At 48.9% G+C, this 26,906-nt stretch overlaps 1 long non-coding RNA gene across 1 annotated transcript; it reads left to right on the top strand.

Moving 5' to 3' along the window:
* Nucleotides 1-1,144: 1,144 nt before the first annotated feature.
* On the top strand, nt 1,145-24,123 carry LOC122372313. The gene is made up of 4 exons (XR_006254847.1): nt 1,145-1,313; nt 22,955-23,073; nt 23,529-23,635; nt 23,988-24,123. It is a non-coding gene; the product is annotated as an uncharacterized LOC122372313 (long non-coding RNA).
* The last annotated feature ends 2,783 nt before the right edge of the window (nt 24,124-26,906 follow it).

The following is a 26,906-nucleotide window of genomic DNA, read 5'->3' as shown; positions in this document are numbered from 1 at the left end:
CGGAATCCGCATGCAGATTCGGAATTCGGAAATTCCGGGAAAAGTTTCATATGTGCCGCGGAACGGACTTCGGATTCGTGATCAGCGTATCCTGTTTGGTCTATATGCCCATTTTGAGCCGATTTGAAATTGTCCGGAATCCGCATGAAGATTCGGAATTCGGAAATTCCGGGAAAAGTTTCATATGTGCCGCGGAACGGACTTCGGATTCGTGATCAGCGTATCCTGTTTGGTCTATATGCCCATTTTGAGCCGATTTGAAATTGTCCGGAATCCGCATGCAGATTCGGGATTCGGAAATTCCGGGAAAAGTTTCATATGTGCCGCGGAACGGACTTCGGATTCGTGATCAGCGTATCCTGTTTGGTCTATATGCCCATTTTGAGCCGATTTGAAATTGTCCGGAATCTGCATGCAGATTCGGAATTCGGAAATTCCGGGAAAAGTTTCATATGTGCCGCGGAACGGACCTCGGATTCGTGATCAGCGTATCCTGTTTGGTCTATATGCCCATTTTGAGCCGATTTGAAATTGTCCGGAATCCGCATGAAGATTCGGAATTCGGAAATTCCGGGAAAAGTTTCATATGTGCCGCGGAACGGACTTCGGATTCGTGATCAGCGTATCCTGTTTGGTCTATATGCCCATTTTGAGCCGATTTGAAATTGTCCGGAATCTGCATGCAGATTCGGAATTCGGAAATTCCGGGAAAAGTTTCATATGTGCTGCGGAACGGACTTCGGATTCGTGATCAGCGTATCCTGTTTGGTCTATATGCCCATTTTGAGCCGATTTGAAATTGTCCGGAATCCGCATGAAGATTCGGAATTCGGAAATTCCGGGAAAAGTTTCATATGTGCCGCGGAACGGACTTCGGATTCGTGATCAGCGTATCCTGTGTGGTCTATATGCCCATTTTGAGCCGATTTGAAATTGTCCGGAATCTGCATGCAGATTCGGAATTCGGAAATTCCGGTAAAAGTTTCATATGTGCCGCGGAACGGACTTCGGATTCGTGATCAGCGTATCCTGTTTGGTCTATATGCCCATTTTGAGCCGATTTGAAATTGTCCGGAATCTGCATGTACGAGATTGATATCAATCTGCATGCAATTATACGAACGTAATAAATTAGGTATAGGTGTAAGTTTCATGGAATATGAGTGACACAATTGTTCTGATCTTAATGTTTTATTGCATTTTGTGTTATTTTTTTATTTTTCGCCTTAGATTCTGTTGCCATAGTGACCGCTGGTGCAAGTAGGTACTTTTTGTTACAAAAAGGCAAGACTTATATTTCGTCATGACAGAGGGTAAGCTATCTACATAGGCGTGGAAACCCGCCCAGTGTGGGGGGGGGGGGGCAGTGGGGCAGCTTGCCCCCACAATTCTGGGGGCGTGGGGGCGGTGCTGCGGTGCCCCCACAATTTTGAGACGGAATATCGCACTTTGTATGCAAATGTTTTCTTTTTTTTGTTGAAAGGGTCAAGGGATGAGAAATAAAAAGCCAAAAAACGATAAGAAAACTAGATTTCGGGGTACCCTAGGTTGACCTCTATTGACCCTCGCCCCGTTGGGGGGGGGGCATTTTACCCCCCCCCTGTGGTTTTTCCTGAATAGCAAGAAAACGGCGGCGCGCAGCGCCGCTAAATTTTCAGTACCTTCCCGGGCATCAATTTAATACCTTCACAGCAAATTTCAAGTCTTAGGTCACCTTAGGTCAGGAGTTATTGAGGTCAAACTGAGGTCATGTTCGAGCAAAAATGAGCAAAAACATGCTATCTTGAAACGCTCACCAAATCTACAGTTATCAAGCAATTTCAAAGTTCTTTATATGGTCTAGTAGAGAAAAAGCGGCGCTACAAAACTGCTATCTCTGATTTTCAAAATTATGGGTTTTTGATAAAAAAAATCATTTTTTTAACTGAAAAAATTAAAAAATTTCCGAATTTCGAAAAACGGAATATATGTGATAGTCCCTGCGCTCTTCTATATACATACCAAATTTCAGATCGATATTTCGTTTTTTGGCCAAGTTATAGCGAAAAAAACTGTTCAAAAATGATGACGTCAAATTTTTGAACTCGATTTTTAGTGATTCTAGACCGCATACGGCAAAACAAAGACCATCATTGAACTCCCCGTGACGAGCGTCATCAATTCGATACCCATTTTATGCAAAAATATCAACCTTGAAATTTGACCTAATATGACCTGACCTTGACCTGACCTTGACCAAAACGTGACCTAAGCTGGCCCCAAAGGCTGCCTGACCCACTTAATCGCATTTGTCATGTAAAATGAACCATAAAACATGTATCACACGACACTTTCATATTGTGACCCCCCAGTGACCTGACCTCTGTGACCTGACCTGGTATCAGTGACCTCAAATAGCAAAATATGTTTTTGAAGAACATTTTCCCATCGATGATTTTCAATGAAATGCATTTTACTCGATTTTACAACGCATTTCTTGAAATGCCTGTAAACGGTGAAAATTGGACTTTTGACCTGACCTGTGACGTCATCGGTTTGACCTAGGTCAATAAAATTGGGTTTCAAGGTAGTTCCCTGATAGGGCTATCCAACACCGTTCGCCGCTTGTCGCTAGGTTGCGTGGTTCTCGAGATCTTAGGGGGGTCCAAAATGCCCCCCCCCAACAGCGCGCGTTGCTCGGCAGAGCCCAACGGGGCGCGGGTTAACCCTCGCCCGCACATGGGGGGGGGTGGTTGCCACCCCCCCCAGGCAGTCTTTCTGCTCTGCACTCAACATTTTTAAAGCTAGAAGGCTGATTTTTCGTATAGCTGCTCGTCTATCCTTTCTTGATGTCCACTGAAAATTTCAAGTTTCTGTGATTTTTGGTTTCGGAGATATGACCTTGTTTTTCAGGTCATGTCATGACCCAAATGGCCAATTCTCAACATCTTGCGTTTGCCATGGGCCTTGTGAGCTTTTGACACCCTGATTTCGGCCTTTTTTGCCAGTCTTACCTCCCACCTATCATGGAACATGTTGTTCGACGATGTACAGGGGTCAAGGTCAGGGTCAAGGTCAACCTAGGTCATCTAAGATAATTGCGTTTTAGGCAAGCTGAATTTACTTTTTGTGAAGTTTTTTGACTGCATTTTTGGTAAAAGCTTCTCAGATCATGATTTCATGTGATATGGACCCAAAAACAATCGGTGCACACATCAGTATACACACAGACACACACAGACATACAAACACATATAATTGACCTTGACCTAACTTGACCTGAAATGACCTCAGCAGCAAAATTCTGGTCGGATAGTGTGACAAAGAGGTTCTAGCTGGCTTGGCACCAGAAAACAGCATCGTCATCGGTATTTGATAAGCAGCGCACTTGATATCCAACGGTGACCCAAAACAGCAACATTTTTTAGTTTGACCTGACCTGGAAGGTTAATGACTGACCTGAGAAGGTAAAACTGGGTATCATTGGATTCGTCTCTTCCCAAAGAATCTTTTTGGTCTTTACTGCTAAGCTCTATCTCCAACAGGAACGAAATGGCGCGGGGGGGGTGGCAACCACCCCCCCCCCCATGTGCGTTCTAGGATGGGAAAATGGCATGTGCGGGCGAGGGTTAAAAAGTGTGCCCCCCAGTCTGAAAGCAGTTCCCGCGCCACTGGCTATCCAAATGATTCGTATAACCCACACCCCTTGGCCCGTGGGCCGTAGGGCTATCGCCGGACAATGCCACCCGTAGGGGGTAGGGGGGCTGTTTTGCCCCTGAACCCTCGCCAGTCCTATAGGTCCGGCGTGTGTTGGTTTTCTACATTTTCGCCGTCCGAAGGGCCGGTCTTATGCCTACATATTCGCCGGCCGCCGGTGTTACGACCCCCCCCCCCCCCCCGCCGTTTCGACCCTGATAAGCTGATGGAGCTAGAGCGGCGCGGAAAGAACGAACGTGTGCGCCGTTACGAGGCACATCGACTGGAAGGTCTCAGGTGAACCGGGGCCCTCTGAGCTCAGGTCAAGTGACCCGGGCACAGGACCAGTTTTTCGTTAACAACTTCGAAAAAACGGTCGCAGAGCCGCGATTTTGGCATCATCGTGCTCGCCTCGCTCAGGCGGGTCGAATGGTATAGGTACTTTTTGTTCGGGTAAGGTCAATTTAAGGTGCTCACCTCGGGTCAAGGTCAGGTCAGTGCCCCATTGACACCATTGGTGATTTTCCCGGCTCGCTAGGTCCATTTGACCGAGATTTATTTACGAAAAACCCTTATGACCCAAGTGACGCCATAAATAATAAAAATGTGGGGGGGACGGCACCCAACACCTAATAGTTTTTTTTTTGCCGAAAACGGGGCGATAGAGAGCTGAAACTTGTGTTACGTGACCTTCGATCCAAGCCGCATTTTGTGACACCAACTGCATTTTCGGGTCACATCAGATCACTGACTTATGACGTCATAATTGAACCTCTGCACGGTCGTCAGATGTCGCAACTTCACAACGCTCTCAGTGCCAGAGGAGCTTTCACAGGGGGATGGAACCTACAGGACCTATGTAGTATCCTCCAGAGGTCTCACATCTTGTATATCGGATCTTTTTTTAACCCGCGCACCGACGGGGGTCTGCGCCAACTTCGCACCGACGGGGGGGGGCGGATGACCGCCCCCCCTGAGATCTCGAGAATGAAGCAAGATAGCGACAAGCGGTAAACGGCATCGGATACGCACGGCCAAGATCTACAATTTTTACTAAGGTCATTTTCAGGTCAGGTCAAAGATGACGTCACAGGGGTCGGAAAAGTCAAAATGGCGTCGCTAGATATGGAGAGAGTTTTTCTCGAATAACTTTCCAATTAGTCAAGATAGGAACAAACTAAGGGCATCATCGTGATCCTCTCGTCAATCCGCATCGAATGATATATATATATGTTGACCTCGAAAGGTCAAGGTCAAAGGTTGACCTCAGGTCACGTGACCTCGAGGTCATCATGTATATCATTCGATGCGTCTTGACGAGCTGAACACAATGAGACCATCCACGCGTCTGTATCTTGTTCCTGTACGGAGTTATTGGCCAAAAACCTTTGGTGACCTTTGATGACGTCACATGACCTCACAGCTGCCCAACAGCAAAACAGACCTCAAGGTAGTGAAGGTTGATCGTATATGAAGTCATGTATGGTATATGGGGCCATTTCGACCCGTTTTAGTGGTAAAAACAGGGAGTTGATTTTTCCCCCATTGACTTATAATGGGGAGGTCGCGAAATTGACCTGACCTTAGGTCACCGATATCAAAATTCCGAGATATAAAAATTGTAGCTACTAATGACCTAATAATAGCCTGCGACTTTCAGAGGCCTCCGGCATCTACTGTAGCTCTGGCACGGTGACAAAGTTGCAAAAAAGTGACTTGAGGTTGGGTCATTCAAAGTGACCTGGTGACCTGACCTTAACCCGCGCCCGGCTGGGGGTCCTGGATTTCCACGCCCTGCTGGGGGGGTGTTTGAACACCCCCCCCCCCTTCTAACTCGGCTCCTGGGCCACGTAGCGACACGCGGAAGGCGGCGTTCGAAAGAGCGTCAAAAATAATGAGGAAATCACTTCGGTCAATTTTTTGGTCAGGTCAAAGGTCAGGTCACCAGAGGTCATTGAAGGCAAAATTTCGCCGATTTTCAGGTCGAATGTCGACAATTTCCAAGACGCCAACGCATAACTCAGGAACCAATAGAGCTACAGCGCCGCGGAAAAGCGCATTCGATAGCCCTATTAACGCCCTTTCTGAGTAATTCTCTCAGATTTGACCTAACGTCAATGGTTTTGCCTGCAGGGGGCAAAAACTGCAAAAATAGACGATTTTTCGGAAACAGTTTTTCTGCAATAACTTTTGACCCAAGCCTTGTACGAGCTTACTTTTACCGGCATCGTGTTCCTCTCGTCAAGACGCATCGAATGAACTATAACTTGACCTTGAAAGGTCAACTTGAAAATTTGACCTCAGGTCAAGGTCATGACCTGACCGGAAAGGGCCATGTTGCATATCAGTCGATCCGTATCGTCGAGCTGAACACATCTAAGGCGTTTTCATCGCTCTAGCATGCCTCTATCAAAAGTTATTTGCGAAAAACTGTTGGATACCATTCGTGACCTAAGATGACCTCAGGGCATAAACAGGGGTCACGGACACCATTTTCATGTTCAGTGTGTCTAAAACACTTGTAATTCAGTGTTTGGGAGTGTTTATAATGTCTTTCGTCCAAAGGAGGCGCATTTCAATTTTCTCCCATTGACTTATAATGGGGAGGTCGCAAAATTGACCTGACCTTAGGTCATCGATATCAAAATTCTGAGAAAAACATTTTGTACATGCTATTACTCTTAGCAATCGCTGAAAGTTTCAAAGCGATCGGTCACTCGGTGTAGCTATGACAGACATTGAAACTTTTTATGAGGTGAGGTCACTTCAAGTGACCTGGTGACCTGACCTTGAATGACCTTGGTCTGAATTTTTCACAACATGTGTGGAATTGATGTATAATAAAGTGTACCAAAAACGGCGGCGCTCCGCGCCGCCGTTTTTGAGATATTCGCGAAAAACCGCAAGGGGGGTGTTCAAACACCCCCCCAGCAGGGCGCGGGTTAAAAGGTAGGAGGTTCAAACTTGCACACCATGTGTAAAATTGATGAGGTTATAGTCATACCGAATTTCGCGGCGCTACGCGCCGCGGTTTTCCCGCTATTCGCGAAAAACCTCAGGGGGGGCGGATATCCGCCCCCCCCGTCGGTGCGCGGGTTAACACTCGCTCCGACGGGGGTCTGCGCCAACTTCGTACCGACGGGGGGGCGGATGACCGCCCCCCCTGAGATCTCGAGAACGAAGCAAGATAGCGAGTAGCGACAAGCGGTAAACGGCATCGGATACGTACGGACAAGGTTTACAATTTTTACTAAGGTCATTTTCAGGTCAGGTCAAAGATGACGTTACAAGGGTCAAAGTCAAAATGGCGGCGCTAGATATGAATAGAGTTTTTCTCGAATAACTTTCGAATTAGACAAGATAGGAACAAACTAACCCGCGCCCCACTGGGGTCTGTGTATAACACGCCCTACTGGGGGGGGGGGGGGGGCTATTCATAGCCCCCCCTCCTAACTCCGAAACTACTGGGCCGATCGTCAAAATTCAAACGGCGTCTGATAGTTCCGGAAAAACTGTCGAGCGAAACCTAATTTCATTGACCTCGAGGTCACCGATGACGTCACAGGTCAGGTCAAAATAAAAATTATTAGCATTTTGGTTTGTTCACATTTTGGGCTCTGGCCGCCGTCTTACAAGTCAGATCAGGCTCATTTTTGGTACACACACTCTTGAACAGATGCTCTAGATACCCTGAGGGTACCAAACTTTTACTTTGATTTTCAGGTCAAGGTCAGGTCATCACAGGTCACGAAAATATTTTATCATGCGTCGGTCACGTGACACATGTTTTGTGGTCCATTTAGGCCATAGATTTCGAATTTGATGTCGTCTGTGTCATTCGAGGTCATTTTGAGTCGAATTTAGCTTAGGTCAGGTCACTTTCAGGTCAAAAAAGGTCAAATTTTGAAGTTGAAATTTTTCAACAAAAAAGGTGTCTATTGGATGCAGTTTGAGCTCAGGAACACGATGGTGCCATTTATATTGGTGTACGATGTCAAATACGTACTGAAAAATTGATTTGAAAAATTAATAATTGTGAATTTTTTTGCAATAATGCGTATAACTTGGCCATTTTTGAAGATATTTAGCTAAAACTTGCTAGAGTTAGTCATACTCATGCGTTCTGTCACATATATTCCGGTTTTTTTCGAAAAAACAAAAACTTTTTGAAAAAAATATAAAAATATAAATTTTGAATATTATTATATAAGATTTTAAAAATTTTCAAAATTTTGAAAATTCGAGATAGCAGTTTGATAGCGCGGTCAATTCTGAGTGCTTTCATGCAAAGAAATTGGATCTAGCTTAAAAACTGAGCTCTTGGGAGCGATTGCCGTGGTTCAATGTTTTGCGTCGAAATCGGGCGAACATGACGTCGCTCTGACGTCATTTCCGGCCAACCTATGGTAGCTACGAAGTTCAAATTTTGACACATGGTGTCAAATTGATGCAGCCGAAGGTACTGAAAGTTTGGCGTCGATCCGTCAAGCGGTTTGGAAGTTATTGCAGAAAAACGGGAGGGGGGGCTATAAATAGCCCCCCCCCCCAGTGGGGCGCGGGCTAAGGGCATCATCGTGATCCTCTCGTCAATCTGCATCGAATGATATATATGTTGACCTCGAAAGGTCAAGGTTAAAGGTTGACCTCAGGTCACGTGACCTCAAGGTCATCATGTATATCATTCGATGCGTCTTGACGAGCTGAACGCAATGAGACCATCCGCGCGGCTGTATCTGGTTCCTGTACGGAGTTATTGGCAAAAAACCGCTGGTGACCTTTGATGACGTCACATGACCTTACAGCTGCCCAACAGCAAAACTGACCTCAAGGTAGTGAAGGTTAATCGAATATGAAGTCGTGCATGGCATATGGGGCCATTCCGACCCATTTTAGTGGTAAAAACAGGGAGTTGATTTTTCCCCCATTGACTTATAATGGGGAGGTCGCGAAATTGACCTGACCTTAGGTCACCGACATCAAAATTCCGAGATATACAAATTGTAGCTACTAATGACCTTATAACATCCTGCGACATTCAAAGGCCTCCGACATCTACTGTAGCTCTGGCACGGTGACAAAGTTGCAAAAAAGTGACTTGAGGTTGGGTCATTCAAAGTGACCTTGTGACCTGACCTTAAAAGTTAGAAGGTTCAAACTTGCCCATGTGTAAAATTAATAAGAGAATAGTCGTACCAAATTTCGCGGCGCTACGCGCCGCGGTTTTCCCGCTATTCGCGAAAAACCTCAGGAGGGCGGATATCCGCCCCCTGTCGGTGCGCGTGTTAACCCTCGCCCGAAACCTTAGGGGGGTCGATGCGACCCCCCTAAGGTTTTTCGAAGATAGCGCAAAAACGGCGGCGCACAGCGCCGCCAAATTTGGCACAGCCTATGGGGCAACCCTTTTACATAGACCTGAAAATTTCAGGTCCGAGTGACCTTGGGTCAGGTCACCAGGTCAGAAAAACCGGTACAAGGTCATGGTCAAATTTCAATTTTCTTTTTGCACCTGTCCAACTCACAGTTTTGGACTGATTTCCTTGAAACTTTCAGGATGTGCTAAGTTCACCGAGTTATATAATTAAGTTCAAATTAACCAAATTGCATCATGTCGCATATCATTCGATTCGGCTGATCACCAGGAACACAATGATACCATTTTTTAAGCTCTAGCGTCATTATATGCCAAGTGATTGGCAAAAAAGTCATTTGACCTCAGTTGACCTCATTTGACCTGACCCATGGATAAGTACACCAAACAAAGAAGCACCAAGTGACCTGCTGTTAAGTACTGTGGTTTCAAATCACAAAAGTGATAGAACGAAGCGGATATCTCCAGTATTTTCCGAATTTAGTATTTTCCCTTAGGCTTAACATTGTATGTATGTATGTATGTATGTATGTATTACAATCATGGACAATCCACACGGGGCGTGGCGATTCTTGTCATAGCTACACCGATTGATCAATTGCCTTGAACCTTTTAGCGATTGATAAGAGCAACTATATCTACAAAATGTATATCTCCGAATTTTGATATCGGTGACCTAAGGTCAGGTCAGTTTGCGGCCTCTCCATTATAAGTCAATGGGAGAAAATTGAAAAGCGTCTGTTTTGCACGAACGCTATTCTAGACACTCTCAAACATCGAGATATAGGTACAATTGACACACTGAACCGGAAAATGGCCACTGTGACCCCTCGTTATGTCCCCGAGGTCATCTCAGGTCACGAACGGAATCTATCAGTTTTTCGCCAATAACTTCTGATAGAGGCGTGCTAGAGCGCTGAAAACGCCTTAGATGTGTTCGGCTCGACGTTGCGGATCGACTGGTATGCAACATGACCTTTTCCGGTCAGGTCATGACCTTGACCTGAGGTCAAATTGTCAAGCTGACCTTTCAAGGTCAAATTATAGTTCATTCGACGCGTCTCGGCGAGAGGAACACGATGCTGGCAACAGTAATGTCATGGCTCTTTTGAGTCAAAAGTTATTGCCAAAAAACCACTTTTCGTAAAAACGGCTATTTTTAAAGTTTTTGCCCTCTGGAGGCTAAACCGTTGACCTGAGGTCAAATCTGAGAACATTATTCAGAAAGGTCTGTAAAAGGGCTATCGAATGCGCTTTTCCGCGGCGCTGTAGCTCTATCGGTTCCCGAGATAGCCGTTGGCAGTTTCCAAAATGTTGAAATAGTCAACATTTTACCTTTGGTGACCTCTGGCATAGGCGTAGGAACAGGGGGGGCCAGGTGGGCAAGTGCCCACCCACTTTTCGAGGTGGGGGGGCCAACCATGTGTTTTGGCCCACCCACTTTTTACTCGAGGCCCCTCGTCTCGATTTGAGAGGACGTCATCACCTTCCAGAATAAACAAACTCGGTAAAAATAAGTTCCACGAATCCCCACGCACGGACTACAACTTCCAAGGGGCCGTGATGGATCCAAGGAGGCCCTCTGTTCATACTTGTCAGTCGAAGCCCCTGAGACTGATGGCCTGAGAGGCCCTAGTGGATCTGAGGAGGCCCCAATATCCACACTGCCCACTGGTCTGGGGAGGCCCCTGACACTGGCGGTCTGGGAGGCCCCTCTATCCACACTAGTCAGAGGTCTGAGACTGATGGTCTGGGAGGCCCCTCCATCCACACTAGTCAGAATAGGCCCCTGACACTGGCGGTCTAGCCGAGGCCCCCTACCCTCACTAGTCAGAGGAGGCCCCTCTATCCTCAATAGTCAGAAGAGGCCCCTGAAACTGATGGTCTGGGAGGCCTATCCATCTACACTGTAGTCAGATGAGGCCCCTGAGACTGATGACCTGAGAGGCCCTTATAATCACACCAGGCAGAATAGGGCCATGAGACTGATGGACTGAGAGGCCCTTCTATTCATACTGGCCACAGGAGACCCCAAAACTTTCGGTCTGGGAGGTCCCTCAATCCGGCACCAGTCAGAGGAGTCCCCTGAGACTTTATTTATACTAACCAGAGGAGGCCCCTAGGATTGATGGTCTAACAGGCCCTTCTATTTATACTAGCCAGAGGAGGCCCATGAGACTGATGGTCTGAGAGGCCCTTCTATTCAAACTAGGCAGATGAGACCCCTGAGAATGATAGTCCGAAGAGCCATGCGGCGGCAACTGGCCGTGGCCATATTTCGGCTCGGTAGGGCCCCACAGAGCTCATGAGAGCACCTAAGGGCTCCTAAGTAAACACGCTTATCCCCATAAGGGTGCCACGCCGGCTTCTGAACGCTCCTTGTAGGCAACTAAGGGCCCTTTCCAGCCTCTAACGGCTCCACCCGCCTGTGATGGCTCCACACCAGTGTTTATGAGCGCCACACAGCGGCGCCTTTGAGGGTCATACTAGTGTCTCTTAGGGCCCTATATCGGTGGCTCTGGGGGCCCCACACCGGCGCCTCTGTGGGCCACCACACCTGTGTGCATCTCAAGGCTCTATAGGTACATCTGAAGGACCCACACCGACACTTCTGAGGGCCCCACACCAGTATCTCGAAGCTCTGAAGGCCCCACACCGGTGACTCTGAGGACTCACCGGCTCCTGAGAGCACCATGTTGATGTCTAGCGGCTCCACAAGGCCACTGAAGGCACCACACAAGCTCTCACTGAGCTCTAATGTCCATGTACCGGCCTCTGAGGGATTTAAGCCAGCGCATTCATAGCTCCACACCAGCAATTGTAAGGGCTTCACACTGAAGTATCTGAGGGTTCCACACCGGTGTATCTAAGGGCCACATACCGGCATCTCTGAGGGCCCCATACCGGCGTCTCCGAGGGTCCACATCTGGCGGGCACCCATCAGCGACTGAACGGACTGAAGGTCCCACACTGTCGACTCCGAGAGCCCCATCTGCGTCTGGGAGCACCATGCCGTCTCTAAGAACCACAGCGGCTCCTCCGTATGAAAGATGGCCGTCTGCATGCCAAAGGGGAGCGGTTCTGAGACAGTAGGGCACCTACGTGCAATAGAGGGGCGCTTATGAAGCCCATAGGGGCGCTTCAATGCGAAAGAGGGGCGCCTCTGAGGCCTACATATATGGGCGTCCACATGCAATAGAGGTCTGCAGACTGCAATTGATCAATGCGATGAGGGTGCATTCATAAGAAACAGGGGCGCCGGCATTGCAAAGAGAGGCGCCTTCAAGTGTCCATAAAAGAGAGACGCCTATGACAAGCGCACATTGTATGGGACAACGGGGCGACTGTGGGACATATAGGCAGAGCTGGGCAAGTGCGTTCCTTTAGTGCGTTCCTGAGTTCTTCCGTACGTACGCACCGCCCTTTTAACCCGCGCCCTGCTGGGGGTCCTGGATTTCCACGCCCTGCTGGGGGGGGGGTGTTTGAACACCCCCCCTTCTAACTCGGCTCCTGGGCCACGTAGCGATACGCGGAAGGCGGCGTTCGAAAGGGCGTCAAAAATAATGAGGAAATCACTTCGGTCAATTTTTTGGTCAGGTCAAAGGTCAGGTCACCAGAGGTCATTGAAGGCAAAATTTCGCCGATTTCCAGGTCGAATGTCGAAAATTTCCAAGAAGCCAACGCATAACTCGGGAACCAATAGAGCTACAGCGCCGCGGAAAAGCGCATTCGATAGCCCTATTAACGCCCTTTCTGAGTAATTCTCTCAGATTTGACCTAACGTCAACGGTTTTGCCTGCAGGGAGCAAAAACTGCAAAAATAGCCGATTTTTTCGGAAACAGTTTTTCGGCAATAACTTTTGACCCAAGCCTTGTACGAGCTTACTTTTACCGGCATCGTGTTCCTCTCGTCAAGACGCATCGAATGAATTATAACTTGACCTTGAAAGGTCAACTTGAAAATTTGACCTCAGGTCAAGGTCATGACCTGACCGGGAAGGGTCATGTTGCATATCAGTCGATCCGTATCGTCGAGCTGAACACATCTATGGCGTTTTCATCGCTCTAGCATGCCTCTATCAAAAGTTATTTGCGAAAAACTGTTAGATACCATTCGTGACCTAAGATGACCTCAGGGCATAAACAGGGGTCACGGACACCATTTTCATGTTCAGTGTGTCTAAACCACTTGTAATTCAGTGTTTGGGAGTGTTTATAATGTCTTTCGTCCAAAAGAGGCGCATTTCAATTTTCTCCCATTGACTTATAATGGGGAGGTCGCAAAATTGACCTGACCTTAGGTCATCGATATCAAAACTCTGAGATATACATTTTGTACATGCTATTGCTCTTAGCAATCGCTGAAAGTTTCAAAGCGATCGGTCACTCGATGTAGCTATGACAGACATTGAAACTTTTTATGAGGTGAGGTCACTTCAAGTGACCTGGTGACCTGACCTTGAATGACCTTGGTCTGAAATTTTCACAACATGTGTAGAATTGATGTATGATAAGGTGTACCAAAAACGGCGGCGGGAGCGCCGCCCGTTTTTTAGATATTCGCGAAAAACCACAAGGGGGGGTGTTCAAACACCCCCCCCCCAAGCAGGGCGCGGGTTAAGGTACGCAAGAACGCAGAAACGCGAAGTTTTTCAAAGGAACGCAAGTAAGAGGAACGCACCACCCGAAATTTTGAAGCGTTCCTGCGTTCTTGCGGAACCACCCGAAAAATTATATTGCTGCCAATGACCTCTGTGTCAAATGTTTGAATCTCGAGTACGTGTGTTTGCCGGTAGAGGCGCCACTTGTCGGTTCAATCGAGGAAGGCTTGCTTAGATTTAGTGGTGATGTTTACTATTCGATTCGGTTTCAGGCATTAAATGTGTAAAGATTTTTAGTGGTGATGTTTACTATTCGATTCAGTTTCAGGCATTAAATGTGAAAAGTAAATATGATAAATTTTACTAAGATACATCTTTTAACTTAACTATTGTTTTTAAGCAGGTCGTATTTTTGTTGAAAACCCTACGGATGATATTGGTAAAACGTATTTCAGATATTCGATTCGGAAAAGAGATGTCGAGCTGCTTTTCGGCCCCACGTCGCCATTCTGGGTATTCTGTGATCGATTCGCCCCGTGTTTGGTTGGGCCCGCGCCGCGTGGTTCGGCGGTATTTTTGAGGGAGGAACGCAGGAACGCTAACGCACCGAGCGAAAAAAAAATTGAACGCTATTCCAGGAACGCACTAACCGCGGCCGGAGGAACGCAGGAACGCTAACGCACTACCGAAAATCGAGGAACGCGCCCAGCTCTGCATATAGGGATGTCTCTGATGACTATACATAGGGCGCTTATATGCCAAAGAGGGCGCCCATGAAGCTAATGGGGGCACCTGAGAAACGAGGAAGATATTTGTGTAAGGGTTTTCAGGGGTCATGCGCCGTTTGCGGCAAATACAAGTAGATTCTAAAAAAAATCGGAGGGGGAATAAGTTTTAAAAATGGTGCGGATATGTACTAGACATGTACTACGCAGATGTACATACACAGGGGCGGTTACGCCCCTGGATACATCTGCCCGATCTCAGAAGCTAGATTTGGAGGTCATACTTGAAAGCAGCCAGCAGGACGAGGCAAAAGTTGGAGGCCCCTGAAAATAGGAGGCCCCCTGGAAAAGGAGGCCCCTTGACAGGGTGGCCCACCCACTTTTCATGACGTTCCTACGCCCGTGACCTCTGGTGACCTGACCTTTGACGTGACCCAAAAAATGACCGAAGTGTTTTCGTCCTTATTTTAGACGTTCTTTTGACTGCCGCTTACCGCGTGTCGCTACGTGGCCCAGGAGCCGAGTTAGACGGGGGGGGGGGTGTTCAGACACCCCCCCGGCCCGGCGCGGAATCTCAGAGCACCGGCCCGGCGCGGGTTAAGTTTACCTAAAATTTAACCCGCGCCTTGATGGGGGGGTGTTTGAACACACCCCCTTGTGTTTTTTCGCGAATATCTCAAAAACGGCGGCGCGGAGCGCCGCCGTTTTTGGTACACCTTATCATACATTAATTCTACACATGTTGTGAAAATTTCAGCCCAAGGTCATTCAAGGTCAGGTCACCAGGTCACTTGAAGTGACCTCACCTCATAAAAAGTTTCAATGTCTGCCATAGCTACACCGAGTGACCGATCGCTTTGAAACTTTCAGCGATTGATAAGGGTAACAGTATCTATAAAATGTTTATCTCGGAATTTTGATATCGATGACCTAAGGTCAGGTCAATTTTGCGACCTCTCCATTATAAGTCAATGGGGGAAAATTGAAATGCGCCTCTTTTGGACGAAAGACAATATAAACACTCCCAAGCACTGAATTACAAGTGGTTTAGACACACTGAACATGAAAATGGTGTCCGTGACCCCTATTTATGCCCCTGAGGTCATCTCAGGTCACGAATGGTGTCTAACAGTTTTTCGCAAATAACTTTTGATAGAGGCATGCTAAAGCGGTGAAAACGCCTTAGATGTGCTCAGCTCGACGATACGGATCGACTGATATGCAACATGACCCTTTCCGGTCAGGTCATGACCTTGACCTGAGGTCAAATTTTCAAGTTGACCTTTCAAGGTCAAGTTATAGTTCATTCGATGCGTCTTGACGAGAGGAACACGATGCCGGTAAAAGTCAGCTCGTACATGGCTTGGGTCAAAAGTTATTGCAGAAAAACTGTTTCCGAAAAAATCGGCTATTTTTGCAGTTTTTGCCCCCTGCAGGCAAAACCGTTGACGTAAGGTCAAATCTGAGAGCATTGCTCAGAAAGGGCGTTAACCCGCGCCGTGCTGGTGGCCTGAACTTTCCGCCGAGTGCTGGGGGGGGCGTTTTCACGCCCCACCGTCTAACTCGGCTCCTGGGCCACGTAGCGACACGCGGTAAACGGCAATCGAAAGAGCGTCAAAAATAAGGACAAAAACACTTCGGTCATTTTTTGGGTCAGGTCAAAGGTCAGGTCACCAGAGGTCACCAAAGGTAAAATGTTGACTATTTCAACATTTTGGAAACTGCCAACGGCTATCTCGGGAACCGATAGAGCTACAGCGCCGCGGAAAAGCGCATTCGATAGCCCTTTTACAGACCTTTCTGAGTAATGTTCTCAGATTTGACCTCAGGTCAACGGTTTAGCCTCCAGAGGGCAAAAACTCCAAAAATAGCCGTTTTTACGAAAAACGTTTTTTCGTCAATAACTTTTGACTCATAAGCGCCATGACATTACTTTTGCCAGCATCGTGTTCCTCTCGTCGAGACGCGTCGAATGAACTATTCGTTGACCTTGAAAGGTCATTTTGAAAATTTGACCTCAGGTCAAGGTCATGACCTGACCGAAAAGGGTCATGTTGCATATCAGTCGATCCGTATCGTCGAGCTGAACACATCTGACGTGTTTTCACCGCTCTAGCACGTCTCTATCAAAAGTTATAGCCAAAAAACTGCTGGCGACCGTTCATGACCTGAGATGACCTCAGGGGCACACAGAGGGGTCACAGGTGCATTTTTCCTATTCAGTGTGTCATGTTTACCTATGAACCGATGTTTGAGAGCGTTTTGAACGATATTCGTCCAAAAGAGGCGCATTTCAATTTTCTCCCATTGACTTATAATGGAGAGGTCGCAAAATTGACCTGACCTTAGGTCACATATATCAAAAATCCGAGATATACATTTTATACATACTGTTACTCATATCAATCGCTGAAAGTTTCAAAGTGATCGTTCAGTCGGTGTAGCTATAGCGAGCCTTTGAACTTTTTCTGAGGTAAGGTCACTTGACGTGACCTGGTGACCTGACCTTGAACGGCCTAGGTCTGAAATTTTCACAACATGTGCGGAAATGATGTAGGAACACGTGTACCAAAAACGGCGGCGCTGCGCGCCGCCGTTTTTGAGATATTAGCGAAAAACCTGAGGGGGGGGCGTAAAAACGCCCCCCCCCCAGCACGGCGCGGGTTAATAGGGCTATCGAATGCGCTTTTCCGCGGCGCTGTAGCTTTATTGGTTCCCGAGTTATGCGTTGGCTTCCTGGAAATTGTCGACATTCCACCTGAAAATCGGCGAAATTTTGCCTTCAATGACCTCTGGTGACCTGACCTTTGACCTGACCAAAAAAGTGACCAAAGTGATTTCGTCATTATTTTTGGCGCTCTTTCGAACGCCGCCTTCCGCGTATCGCTCGGTGGCCCAGGAGTCGAGTTAGAAGGGGGGTGTTCAAACACCCCCCCCCCCCAGCAGGGCGTGGAAATCCAGGACCCCCAGCCGGGCGCGGGTTTAGAAAAACCTTAAGTACACTTAAGCGAGCTAAAAAGTATATCATTCGACGCGCCTTGACGTGCTGAGTTCACTGGTGCTTTTCTTTTTGCTCTATCTTAATTAGATCAAAAGTTATAAGCGAACAACTTTTGACCTGTTTTTAGCGAAATTTTTACATTTATACCCCCCAAAACCCCCCTAAATATTGACCTAGAGCAACCAAATTTGCACAGGGGCGAGAACTCCAGGGGGACCACCTACCTACCAAATTTGGTGTTTCTAGGTGCCATAGGAGCCAATCGCGGGGGGGTCGCATCGACCCCCCCCCCCCCGCCAGGCCGTGTTATGAAAAATGCCCTGCCAGGGCGAGGGTTAAGGTCACATGAGTTCAGGTCGGTCACAAGACCTCACCATTAGCTGAGTCAATGTCAATAATTCAATGGGGAAAAATTAAAACTGCTATTTTGGCGCCGGGAACGATGTCACATTAACTTTACCCCCGCCCCAGTGGCAGTCTCAGCCAACTTCGCCCTAGTGGGGGGGGGGGGGGCATATGTTACCACCCACCTCTAACTCAAAAACTAAGAGGGCTAGAAAGACGCGGTAAAAAGCAGTAGACAGCTCTCAATGCGTACGTTTGAAAGTATTTCAGTCATTTTTCATCTTAGAGCAATATTGGGGTCACCAAAACCGCGGCGGCGCGAAAAACGCAAAAAACGCGACAGGGTGGTATGCCCCCCCCCCCCCACTGTGGCGAAGGTTAACCACATGGAATCGTGATTTCATGCACTCCTTGCAAGTTGCAATGTTTCACTTTTGTATTGTTGACCTTGCGTGACGTCATTTATGACGTCACTAGGGTCATAATAATTTTTCGTCAATAACTCCTGATCAAATTGAGCTAGCGAGCCGGGACAGCCACCAATGGCATCAGAAAGACCTGCCGAATCGAATGATATGCAAAATGACCTAATTCGACCAACTTCGTGACCTGGGGGCTCTGACCTGACCTGACCGTGACCTTAGGTCAACACCACAAGTTGACCTTGCCCCGAGCAAAAAGTATACCATTCGACGCGCCTGAGCAAGGCGAACACGATGATGCCAAAATCGCAGCTCTGCGGCCGTTTTTTGCGAAGGTTTTGGCCAAAAACCGAGCCTTGGGCCACTTGACCTAACCTCAGAGGTCACCGGTTGACCTGAGACCTTAACCCTCGCCGGCACAGGCCATTTTGCGTCCTTCGACGGCACGAGGGGGGTTGGTTGGTAAGACCCCCTCCTCGCGTTTGGCCCCTGATCGAGCTAGAGCTTCGAGGAAAAAAACGAGCGTGTTGCCCATCACGAGAGTAAACCGATGATATCCAATTTTAACCCTCGCCGGCACAGGGTGTGTGTGGGGGGGGTGATGCAACCCCTTAACCCGCGCCCCGTAGGGGGGGGGGGGCCGAAACGGCCCCCCCTGTCCTTTTCGGTCGATATCTCCTAAACGGCTGGAGATATCGCCACCAAACTTTCAGAACCCCTCCGGGCATCAATTTTACACATTGTGACCAAAATTTTTTCCAGAGGCTGTAATAGGTTGGCCACAAATGACGTCAGAGTGACGTCATGTTCTGTCATTTTCGACCGAAAAAAGACCTTCGCGAGAAGACCTGTCAGGCCTACAGCTTTGAAGATACAGAAAAATGATCAAGACATAAAAGGTGTAGAATTGACAGGGCTACAAAACTGCTCTCTCGGATTTTTGAAATTTTTGAGTTTTGATCCCCAAAAATCAAAAAAGCATTTTTTTGGATATATTAGACAAAAAATCCAAAAAGTTTTTTGAGTTTCAAAAAAAACGGAATATATGTGATAGCACCTACCGTCTTCTATCTACATACTAAATTTCAGATCGATACCTCGTTTTTGGCCAAGTTATAGCGAAAAAACTGTTTAAAAATGATTACGTCAAATTTTCAAACTCAATTTTTGGCAATTCTAGAACTCGTAGAGCAAAACAAAGACCACCATTAGACTCCCCGTGACAAGCTGCATCGAATCGATACCCATTTTATGCAAAAATATCAACTTTGAAATTTGACCTAATATGACCTGACCTTGACCTGACCTTCACCAAAACGTGACCTAGGCTGGCCCCAAAGGCTGCCTAACCCACATAATCGCATTTGTCATGTAAAATGGACCATAAAACATGTATCACACGACACATTCATATTGTGACCCCCGGTGACCTGACCTCGCTGTGACCTGACCTGGTATCAGTGACCTCAGATAGCAAAGTATGTGTTTGACGAACAATATACCATCGATGGTTTTCAATAAATTACCAATTTACTCGATTTCACAGCACATTTCTTGAATTGCCTGTGAACGGTGAAAATCTGACCTTTGACCTGACCTGTGACGTCATCGGTTTGACCCAGGTCAATGAAATTTGGTCACAAGGTAGTTCCCGGGTAGGGCTATCAAACGCCGTTTGAATTTTGAAAATCAGCCGGTAACTTTCGGAGATCTTAGGGGGGGGGGCCGAAACGGCCCCCCCCCCCCCACGGGTGGTAGGGTCCGCCGGTAGCCCTACGGGGCGCGGGTTAAGGTTTTTCGCGAATAACTCGCGTAAAAAGCGGCCGATCGCGACGAAACTTTTAGTACCCTCGCATTTATCAATTTTACACATACCCTGAAAATTTCATGACCCTGACCCAAATGACCTTTGACCTGTGACCTCTTTTCCGAGACCATGTTTGGCCGGAATCGCGATTCGGCGTATGTCGGCTCGCATTTGCCGCGCGTTAAGCTTTTCGTGGTTTCAAACGTTCAAACATGTGATTTGATGCTGCTCCCATACATTAGGGTGGGTGTCAAGGTCACCTGAAGGTCAGGTCAGGTCATTGACCTTTGGTGACCTCGGGTGACCTCGGTTCACTTTTTCGAGTTTTACATGTTTCTAGGCTAGTTTTTTTTAGCTGAATTCGAATTTAGCAACCATTTGAACATTTACGAAGTAGTTTTGATACCTTCGTAACATGTTACGAAGCTGTCAGAGGCGGTTGACACTTATTACGAATACCTACCCGTCGCAACCCCTACCGGTTGACCTGACCTGACCTGACCCGACCTGGTCTAAATGCTTAAAGACATCATCTCTGATCAAAACTAACACGATATTCGTGATCAGCACCCCAGAAAACCCCATAACAGCCACAATTTACGACTTTCTAACAGGTCCCGATTTTCCCGGTTTTCGGGTCATTGAGCTGAACTGGAAGGTCACCCGATGACCTAGGACCTTAAAATTGGGTATCGTCGGCTTCCTCTTGTGACGGGCAACACGCTTGTTTTTTTCTGCGAAGCTCTAGCTCGATCAGGGGCCAAACGCGAGGGGAGGTCGTACCAACCAACCCCCCCCCCCCCCTTGTGCCGTCGAAGGACGCGAAAGGGCCTGTGCCGGCGAGGGTTAAGGTCCTAGGTCATCGGGTGACCTTCCAGGTCAGGTCAATTACCTGAAAATCGGGAAAATCGGGACCTGTTAGAAAGTCGTAAAGTGTTGCTGCTATGGGGTTTTCCGGGGTGCTGATCACGAATATCGTGTAAGTTTTGATCAGAGATGATGTCTAAGCATTTAGACCAGGTCGGGTCAGGTCAGGTCAGGTCAACCGGTAGGGGATGTGACGGGTATTCGTAATACGTGTCAACCGCCTCTGACAGCTTCTTAACATGTTACGAATGCACCAAAACTACTTCGTAAATGCTCAAATGGTTGCTAAATTCGAAATCAGCTCCAAAAATTAGCCTAGCAACATGTATAACTCGAAAAGTGAAACGAGGTCACAAGGTCAATGACCTGACCTGACCTTCAGGTGACCTTGACATCCACCCTAATGCATGGGAGCAACATCAAATCACATGTTTCAACGTTTGAAACCACGAAAAGCTTGCAAACGCGCGGCTAATGCGACGCCGAATCGCGATTCCGGCCAAACATGGTCTCGGAAAGTAGGTCACAGGTCAAAGGTCATTTGAGTCAGGGTCATAAAATTTTTAGCGTAGGTGTAAAGTTGATCAATGCGAGGGTACTGAAAGTTTCGTCGCGATCGGCCTCTTTTTACGCGAGTTATTTGCGAAAACCCTTATGGGGGTTGCATCAATCCCCTTCCCCCCTGTGCCGGCGAGGGTTAACCCGCGCCCCGTTGGGCTCTGCCGAGCAACGCGCCCGGTTGGGGGGGGGGGGGCCATTTTGGCCCCCCCTAAGATCTCGAGAACCACGCAACATAGCGACAAGCGGTAAACGGCGTTGGATAGCCCCAACGGGGAGCTACCTTGTGACCTAATTTTATTGACCTAGGTCAAACCGATGACGTCACAGGTCAGGTCAAAGGTCCAATTTTCACCGTTTACAGGCACTTCAAGAAATGCGTTGTAAAATCGAGTAAAATGCATTTCATTGAAAATCATCGATGGGGAAATGTTCTTCAAACACATATTTTGCTATTTGAGGTCACTGATACCAGGTCAGGTCACAGAGGTCAGGTCACGGGGGGGGGGGTCACAATATGAAAGTGTCGTGTGATACATGTTTTATGGTCCATTTTACATGACAAATGCGATTATATGGGTCAGGCAGCCTTTGGGGCCAGCTTAGATCACGTTTTGGTCAAGGTCAGGTCAAGGTCAGGTCAAGGTCAGGTCAAATTAGGTCAAATTTCAAAGTTAATATTTGTGCATAAAATGGGTATCGAATCGATGCAGCTCGTCACGGGGAGTTCAATGGTGGTCTTTGTTTTGCCGTACGTGGTCTAGAATTGATAAAAATTGAGTTCAAAAATTTGACGTCATCATTTTTGAACAGTTTTTTTTCGCTATAACTTGGCCAAAAAACGAGATATCGATCTGAAATTTGGTATGTATATAGAAGAGCGCTGGGACTATCACATATATTCCGGTTTTTTCGAAATTCGGAAAATTTTGGATTTTTTCAAAGTTTTTCTAAAAAAATCAATTTTTTGAATTTTTTTTGGTCAAAAACCAAAAATTTTGAAAATCCGAGATAGCAGTTTTGTAGCGCCGCTTTTTGTCTACTAGACCATATAAAGAACTTTGAAATTGCTTGATAACTGTAGATTTGGTGAGCGTTTCAAGATTGCATGTTTTTTGCTCATTTTTGCTCGAACATGACCTCAGTTTGACCTCAATAACTCCTGACCTAAGGTGACCTTAGACTTGAAATTTGGTGTGAAGGTGTCAAATTGATGCTCGGGAAGGTACTGAAAATTTGGCGGCGCTGCGCGCCACGGTTTTCTTGTTATTCAGGAAAAACCACAGGGGGGGCCAAAATGGCCCCCCCAACGGGGCGAGGGTTAAAATAAGGGGTACTAATCGCTGCGTCTCGTAACGGCGCACACGCTCGATTTTCCTGCGACGCTCGCCTCTAGCTCTATTAGGGGAGAAACGGCGAGGGGGTCGTACCCTACCCCCCCCCCTCGGCCGGAGCGTATGTGGAAAACCAATAGGTCCGGCGAGGGTTAAAGAACATCGAGCACGGTCCATTCCTGGCCACTCAACGGAGCCTTGCTCTGTCTCAGATAGGGAACGTAGCTGACGAGCTTGTTTCTCTTTTTCAGAAACAGACCGTAGTAGCCTCTTACCAGGTACCATTAGACTCTCAGGGGCAGTATCAATTCACCTAACGGAGGCATCTCGCCGGCCGCTTGGTGTCAACGATCCGGATAGCGCCTTACAGGTAAGGAGCACAGGAGTACCTACAAAAATACTTTCTTGGCCTCACACACCACAACTTTGATTAGTTTCACCCCTGCAACGTCATCTTTGCACTGACTTGAAAGAGAAAAATAAAAACCGTGTAAAAATTGCAGATACCAACCGAATGTATCCCATACGTTTACCGCTTGTCGATAGCCTCAGTCTGAATCGTTTTCGAGATCCTAAGGGGGAGAGGGGGGTATAGCCCTTCTGTGCAAAGTTGTCCCAGAGTCAATTTTTGTCAAACCACTTTCAGATATGCAAGACTCTGAGTTGTCCATAACGAGGGCCTCAACATAAGCTAACGATGCATGTTTGTTGTTTTGTTCGTTTCTTGATTTGTTTCCTATTTGTCTATCCCAGAAATGACAATAATTGCTCACTCAGCTGCACGTTTCGGTCACGCTGACATCTTTTTGTTGTTTCTGTTTGCAGCTCGACTCTGGTGTTTCTGAGACTGATGTGGACATTTCAATCGGTTCCTATTGTGGTGTCGGCCCTGTCATCTGACGGCATATTCCGGCACCGACGGCAGCATATGGGTATCTTGGACTGGATCAAGTCTAACTCTATACAAACGTTATAATTGTATTTAGCACAATAATGTATTTCCCATCTGCTGAATCTAGTTTCGCTGAACCATTTTATTTTATTGCAAATATCCTGGCTACCTATAGGTAGCCAGTAATCTGGTAGCCTGGCAGAAGGTAGGCTGAAACGCAAACATAAAGACAATCAATGCAGCAGCTAAAAATGATTTATAATTTGCTTCCTCTATAAACTAGTATGACTGGCATATCTTCCCGTTTTGCTGTATTCGTAGAGTTCGACGGCCGACGCACCTTTCAACGATATGCGTCTCGTTGCCAATAACCCTTTTGTTTGTGATTGCAGCTCTGGCCTGGTGTTGCTGTGACTGGTGCTGCCACCTACACAAGCATCAGTTGACGGTGCTGCCATCTGTCAAACTGCTTTCGGCATCGACTACAGCTCATATCTTGGACATTTGGCTCCAAGGGCAGTCTTCGCTACTGAGGCTTTTCAATTCAACACCGTGGTATTGACTATTGGTATTGTATTGGAGGTATTTACGGAATCGCATAAACTTTGACATCATTAGAGAGATGCAAACTTTACAGATATTCACTAGCATGATATAGCTAAATCGCATTTAGATCATATAATAGAGCCTAGGTACATACATCTAATCATATAATCATACTAATCATAACATCATATCATATAATTCACTTTAATATGTAGAATTGATCAATGCCACGGGTCACATTCCGATTTAGGATCGGTCCACGGCCATTGAACAGTCGGTGGTCTCTCGTATTGCCGCTGTACAGTGATGACCAATCCGGTCCAGTGTTGTGGCCACCGGGTGACGGAGTGCACCGCCCACTTGTGTGTATGTCTGTGTGTCAGCGGAAGGGGAGGAGTCACCCAGAGAATAATCCACTTTTCATTATAACTCACTAATAAGTCGATTCAAAAAAAGTGGCTGCGTGGCGTAATAGTTAGCGCAGTCGCATTCCAAGCCAAAGGTCGCGGGTTCGCGGCCTGGTGCGTACATTTGCTTTTGCCTGTGTTTCTGAATAGCATTTATTCAGTCAGTAACTCAGTTGCCAAAGCGAAACCCGCGCGGCGGCGCCGGCGGCGGACTTACCTTTTGTGTCGTCCTCCGGCAGGTAATGCTGCAGCAGCTGCCACCGGTCCGGCCACCGGCCGACGGCCGCGTCATAGGCCGCGCGCAGCCGGTCACCGGTCAGCAGCTGCTGCAGCCGCCGGCGCCAGAGGCCGGCCGTGGCGACCACCGTCGGGCCGTCCATCTCTGGTAGTTTGACACGGAGCCAGTGCTGCAGGTCACAGCTGAGGTCCTCCAACACCTCCCGGCACTGCTGGTAGGTGGCCGGTGGTCGGTAGTTCCCCTCCCAGGCCTCCTTCAGCTCCCGGTCCCACCCTCGCCACACGTCCATCCAGCACGGCACGGCCTCACCGAGGGCCCGCAGCAGCAGCTCGGGCCGCAGCAGCAGCTCGGCCCGGCCCCGCGGCGTGTCCGGCTCGGCGGTCAGGCCGGCCGGCCGCTCCCGGCGACACCAGGCGGCCACCGCGGCCGGCTCACCCAGCAGGAGCTCCAGGTCGGAGTCGGTGAGGAGCCGGGTGAGCGGCGTCACGTCTAGCGTGACGGTGACGTCACCGACCGGTGACGTCATCGGCTCGCCGTCCGCCAGGTCCGCCGGGTCCACCACGCTCCAGGCCATGAGCAGGTGACACTGCTGGTAGTGTGTCCCCGACTTCATGTGGTGCCACCACTGGAGCAGGCGGGGGGCCGCGCGGGCCAGGCTGGGGATGGCGTGACTCCACCAGCTCTCCCAGCAGGGAGCCGTGGGGCGGAACCTGATACCGTCCAACACAGCCCGCAGGAGGAGCGTCCGTCCCAGACGGAGCCGCAGCTGGCGCTCTGAGAGCGGCTCCGTCGGCCGCCCCTCCAGCAGGGTGTCCAGGGACCACTCCTCCTCACAGCAGGCCATCAGGAGGAGTGTCAGGTGCTCCCTCACCAGCCGGAGGGAGCCGATGATGGCCTGCCGCTGGTCCCTGGACAGCTCCGCCGCCACGTTAATGGCCGGGTAGAAGTAGCAGGGCAGCCATTCTTCATCGAGGCGCCGCTCCAGCCAGTCCAGGAGCCGGTGGACGCCGTCCGTGACGCCCGTCCACGGTCCACCGTGCGGCTCCTGGGCCACCCAGAGCGCCGCCGTCTTGATGAAGTACGACTTTAATAAGTCGCCGATGGCTACCCCGCTCTCCTTCAGGATGTTTTTGATGGCCTTTAGGGCTCTAACCGCAGCCCGCAGCCCCGGGCAGAGCTGACGGACGGCCAGCAGCTCCGCCCGAGACAGCGAGATGCGGTACTCAATAGACTCCGTCTTACTGCCCGGCCGGCCGGTGGGCACCAGGTGAACCCCGAAGCTGGTGTCCCAGGGGGCGCCGTGGGTCCAGCCTGGCGCGGGCCACCAGCCGCGCACCAGCAGGCAGAAGACGTAGTCTCTGCCGCCGTCTTTATCACCAGGCCTCTTGACGTTGGCTGCCGGGCCGGTGGGGGTGATCTCACCATCCATCAAGGCCCGGCAGTAGTCTTTCATCATCTGACGGACGGAGTCGGCCGGCAGCGCCTCCAGCGGCTCCTCGTGGCCGCACCGGTCCGTCCGCACCCAGTGCAGCGTCACGAAGCCGTCGTTGTCGGTCGGCCGGGCCCACAGCTGCGGCGCAGAGCGCGGCTCGATGTCGGCCGGCTCCGCGCCCGGCGGCGCCCAGCGGAAGGGGCCGTCAAACTCCAACATTACGTCGACGTCTGACGTCTTCACAGCGAGCCCCTCTGCTCTGCTCCCCGACATGTTGTAGGAAACCAGCCGGAGCGGCTGACGGGGCTGGCAGTGACGACACCGGGCGGCGGCGGCGGCGGCCCCGACCTCCGCCAGCGCCGACAGCAGAGGGCTGACCATCAAATTCCGGACGGCGTCATCGACCTCCTGGGCGGTGACGTCGGCCTGTCGTGAGGGCCCGTGGTTCTCCACCAGGTCTGTGGCCACCAGCCACTGGCGGATCCTGGGGGGGGTCCACGGGGTCATGACCCCCCCCAAAAGGTCTGAGAGGGTCATTTGACCCCCCCCAAAAGCCGAAGACCTAAATGCGCTATAGACGCCGTCTTGCATGCTCAAAATCACCTGTCAAACACTTCTGAGCTAATACCTTTGTTTTTCTGGATCGTGTTGCGTGAAAAGGCGTATTGAAGACCAGAATCTTACTCGT

Source organism: Amphibalanus amphitrite, unplaced genomic scaffold (assembly GCF_019059575.1).
Source record: "Amphibalanus amphitrite isolate SeventyFive unplaced genomic scaffold, NRLGWU_Aamphi_draft 001343F_arrow, whole genome shotgun sequence".
NCBI classification, from domain to species: domain Eukaryota; kingdom Metazoa; phylum Arthropoda; class Thecostraca; order Balanomorpha; family Balanidae; genus Amphibalanus; species Amphibalanus amphitrite.
The sequence above is the reverse complement of the archived record's forward strand: the minus strand, read 5'-3'. Positions and strand labels throughout refer to the sequence as shown.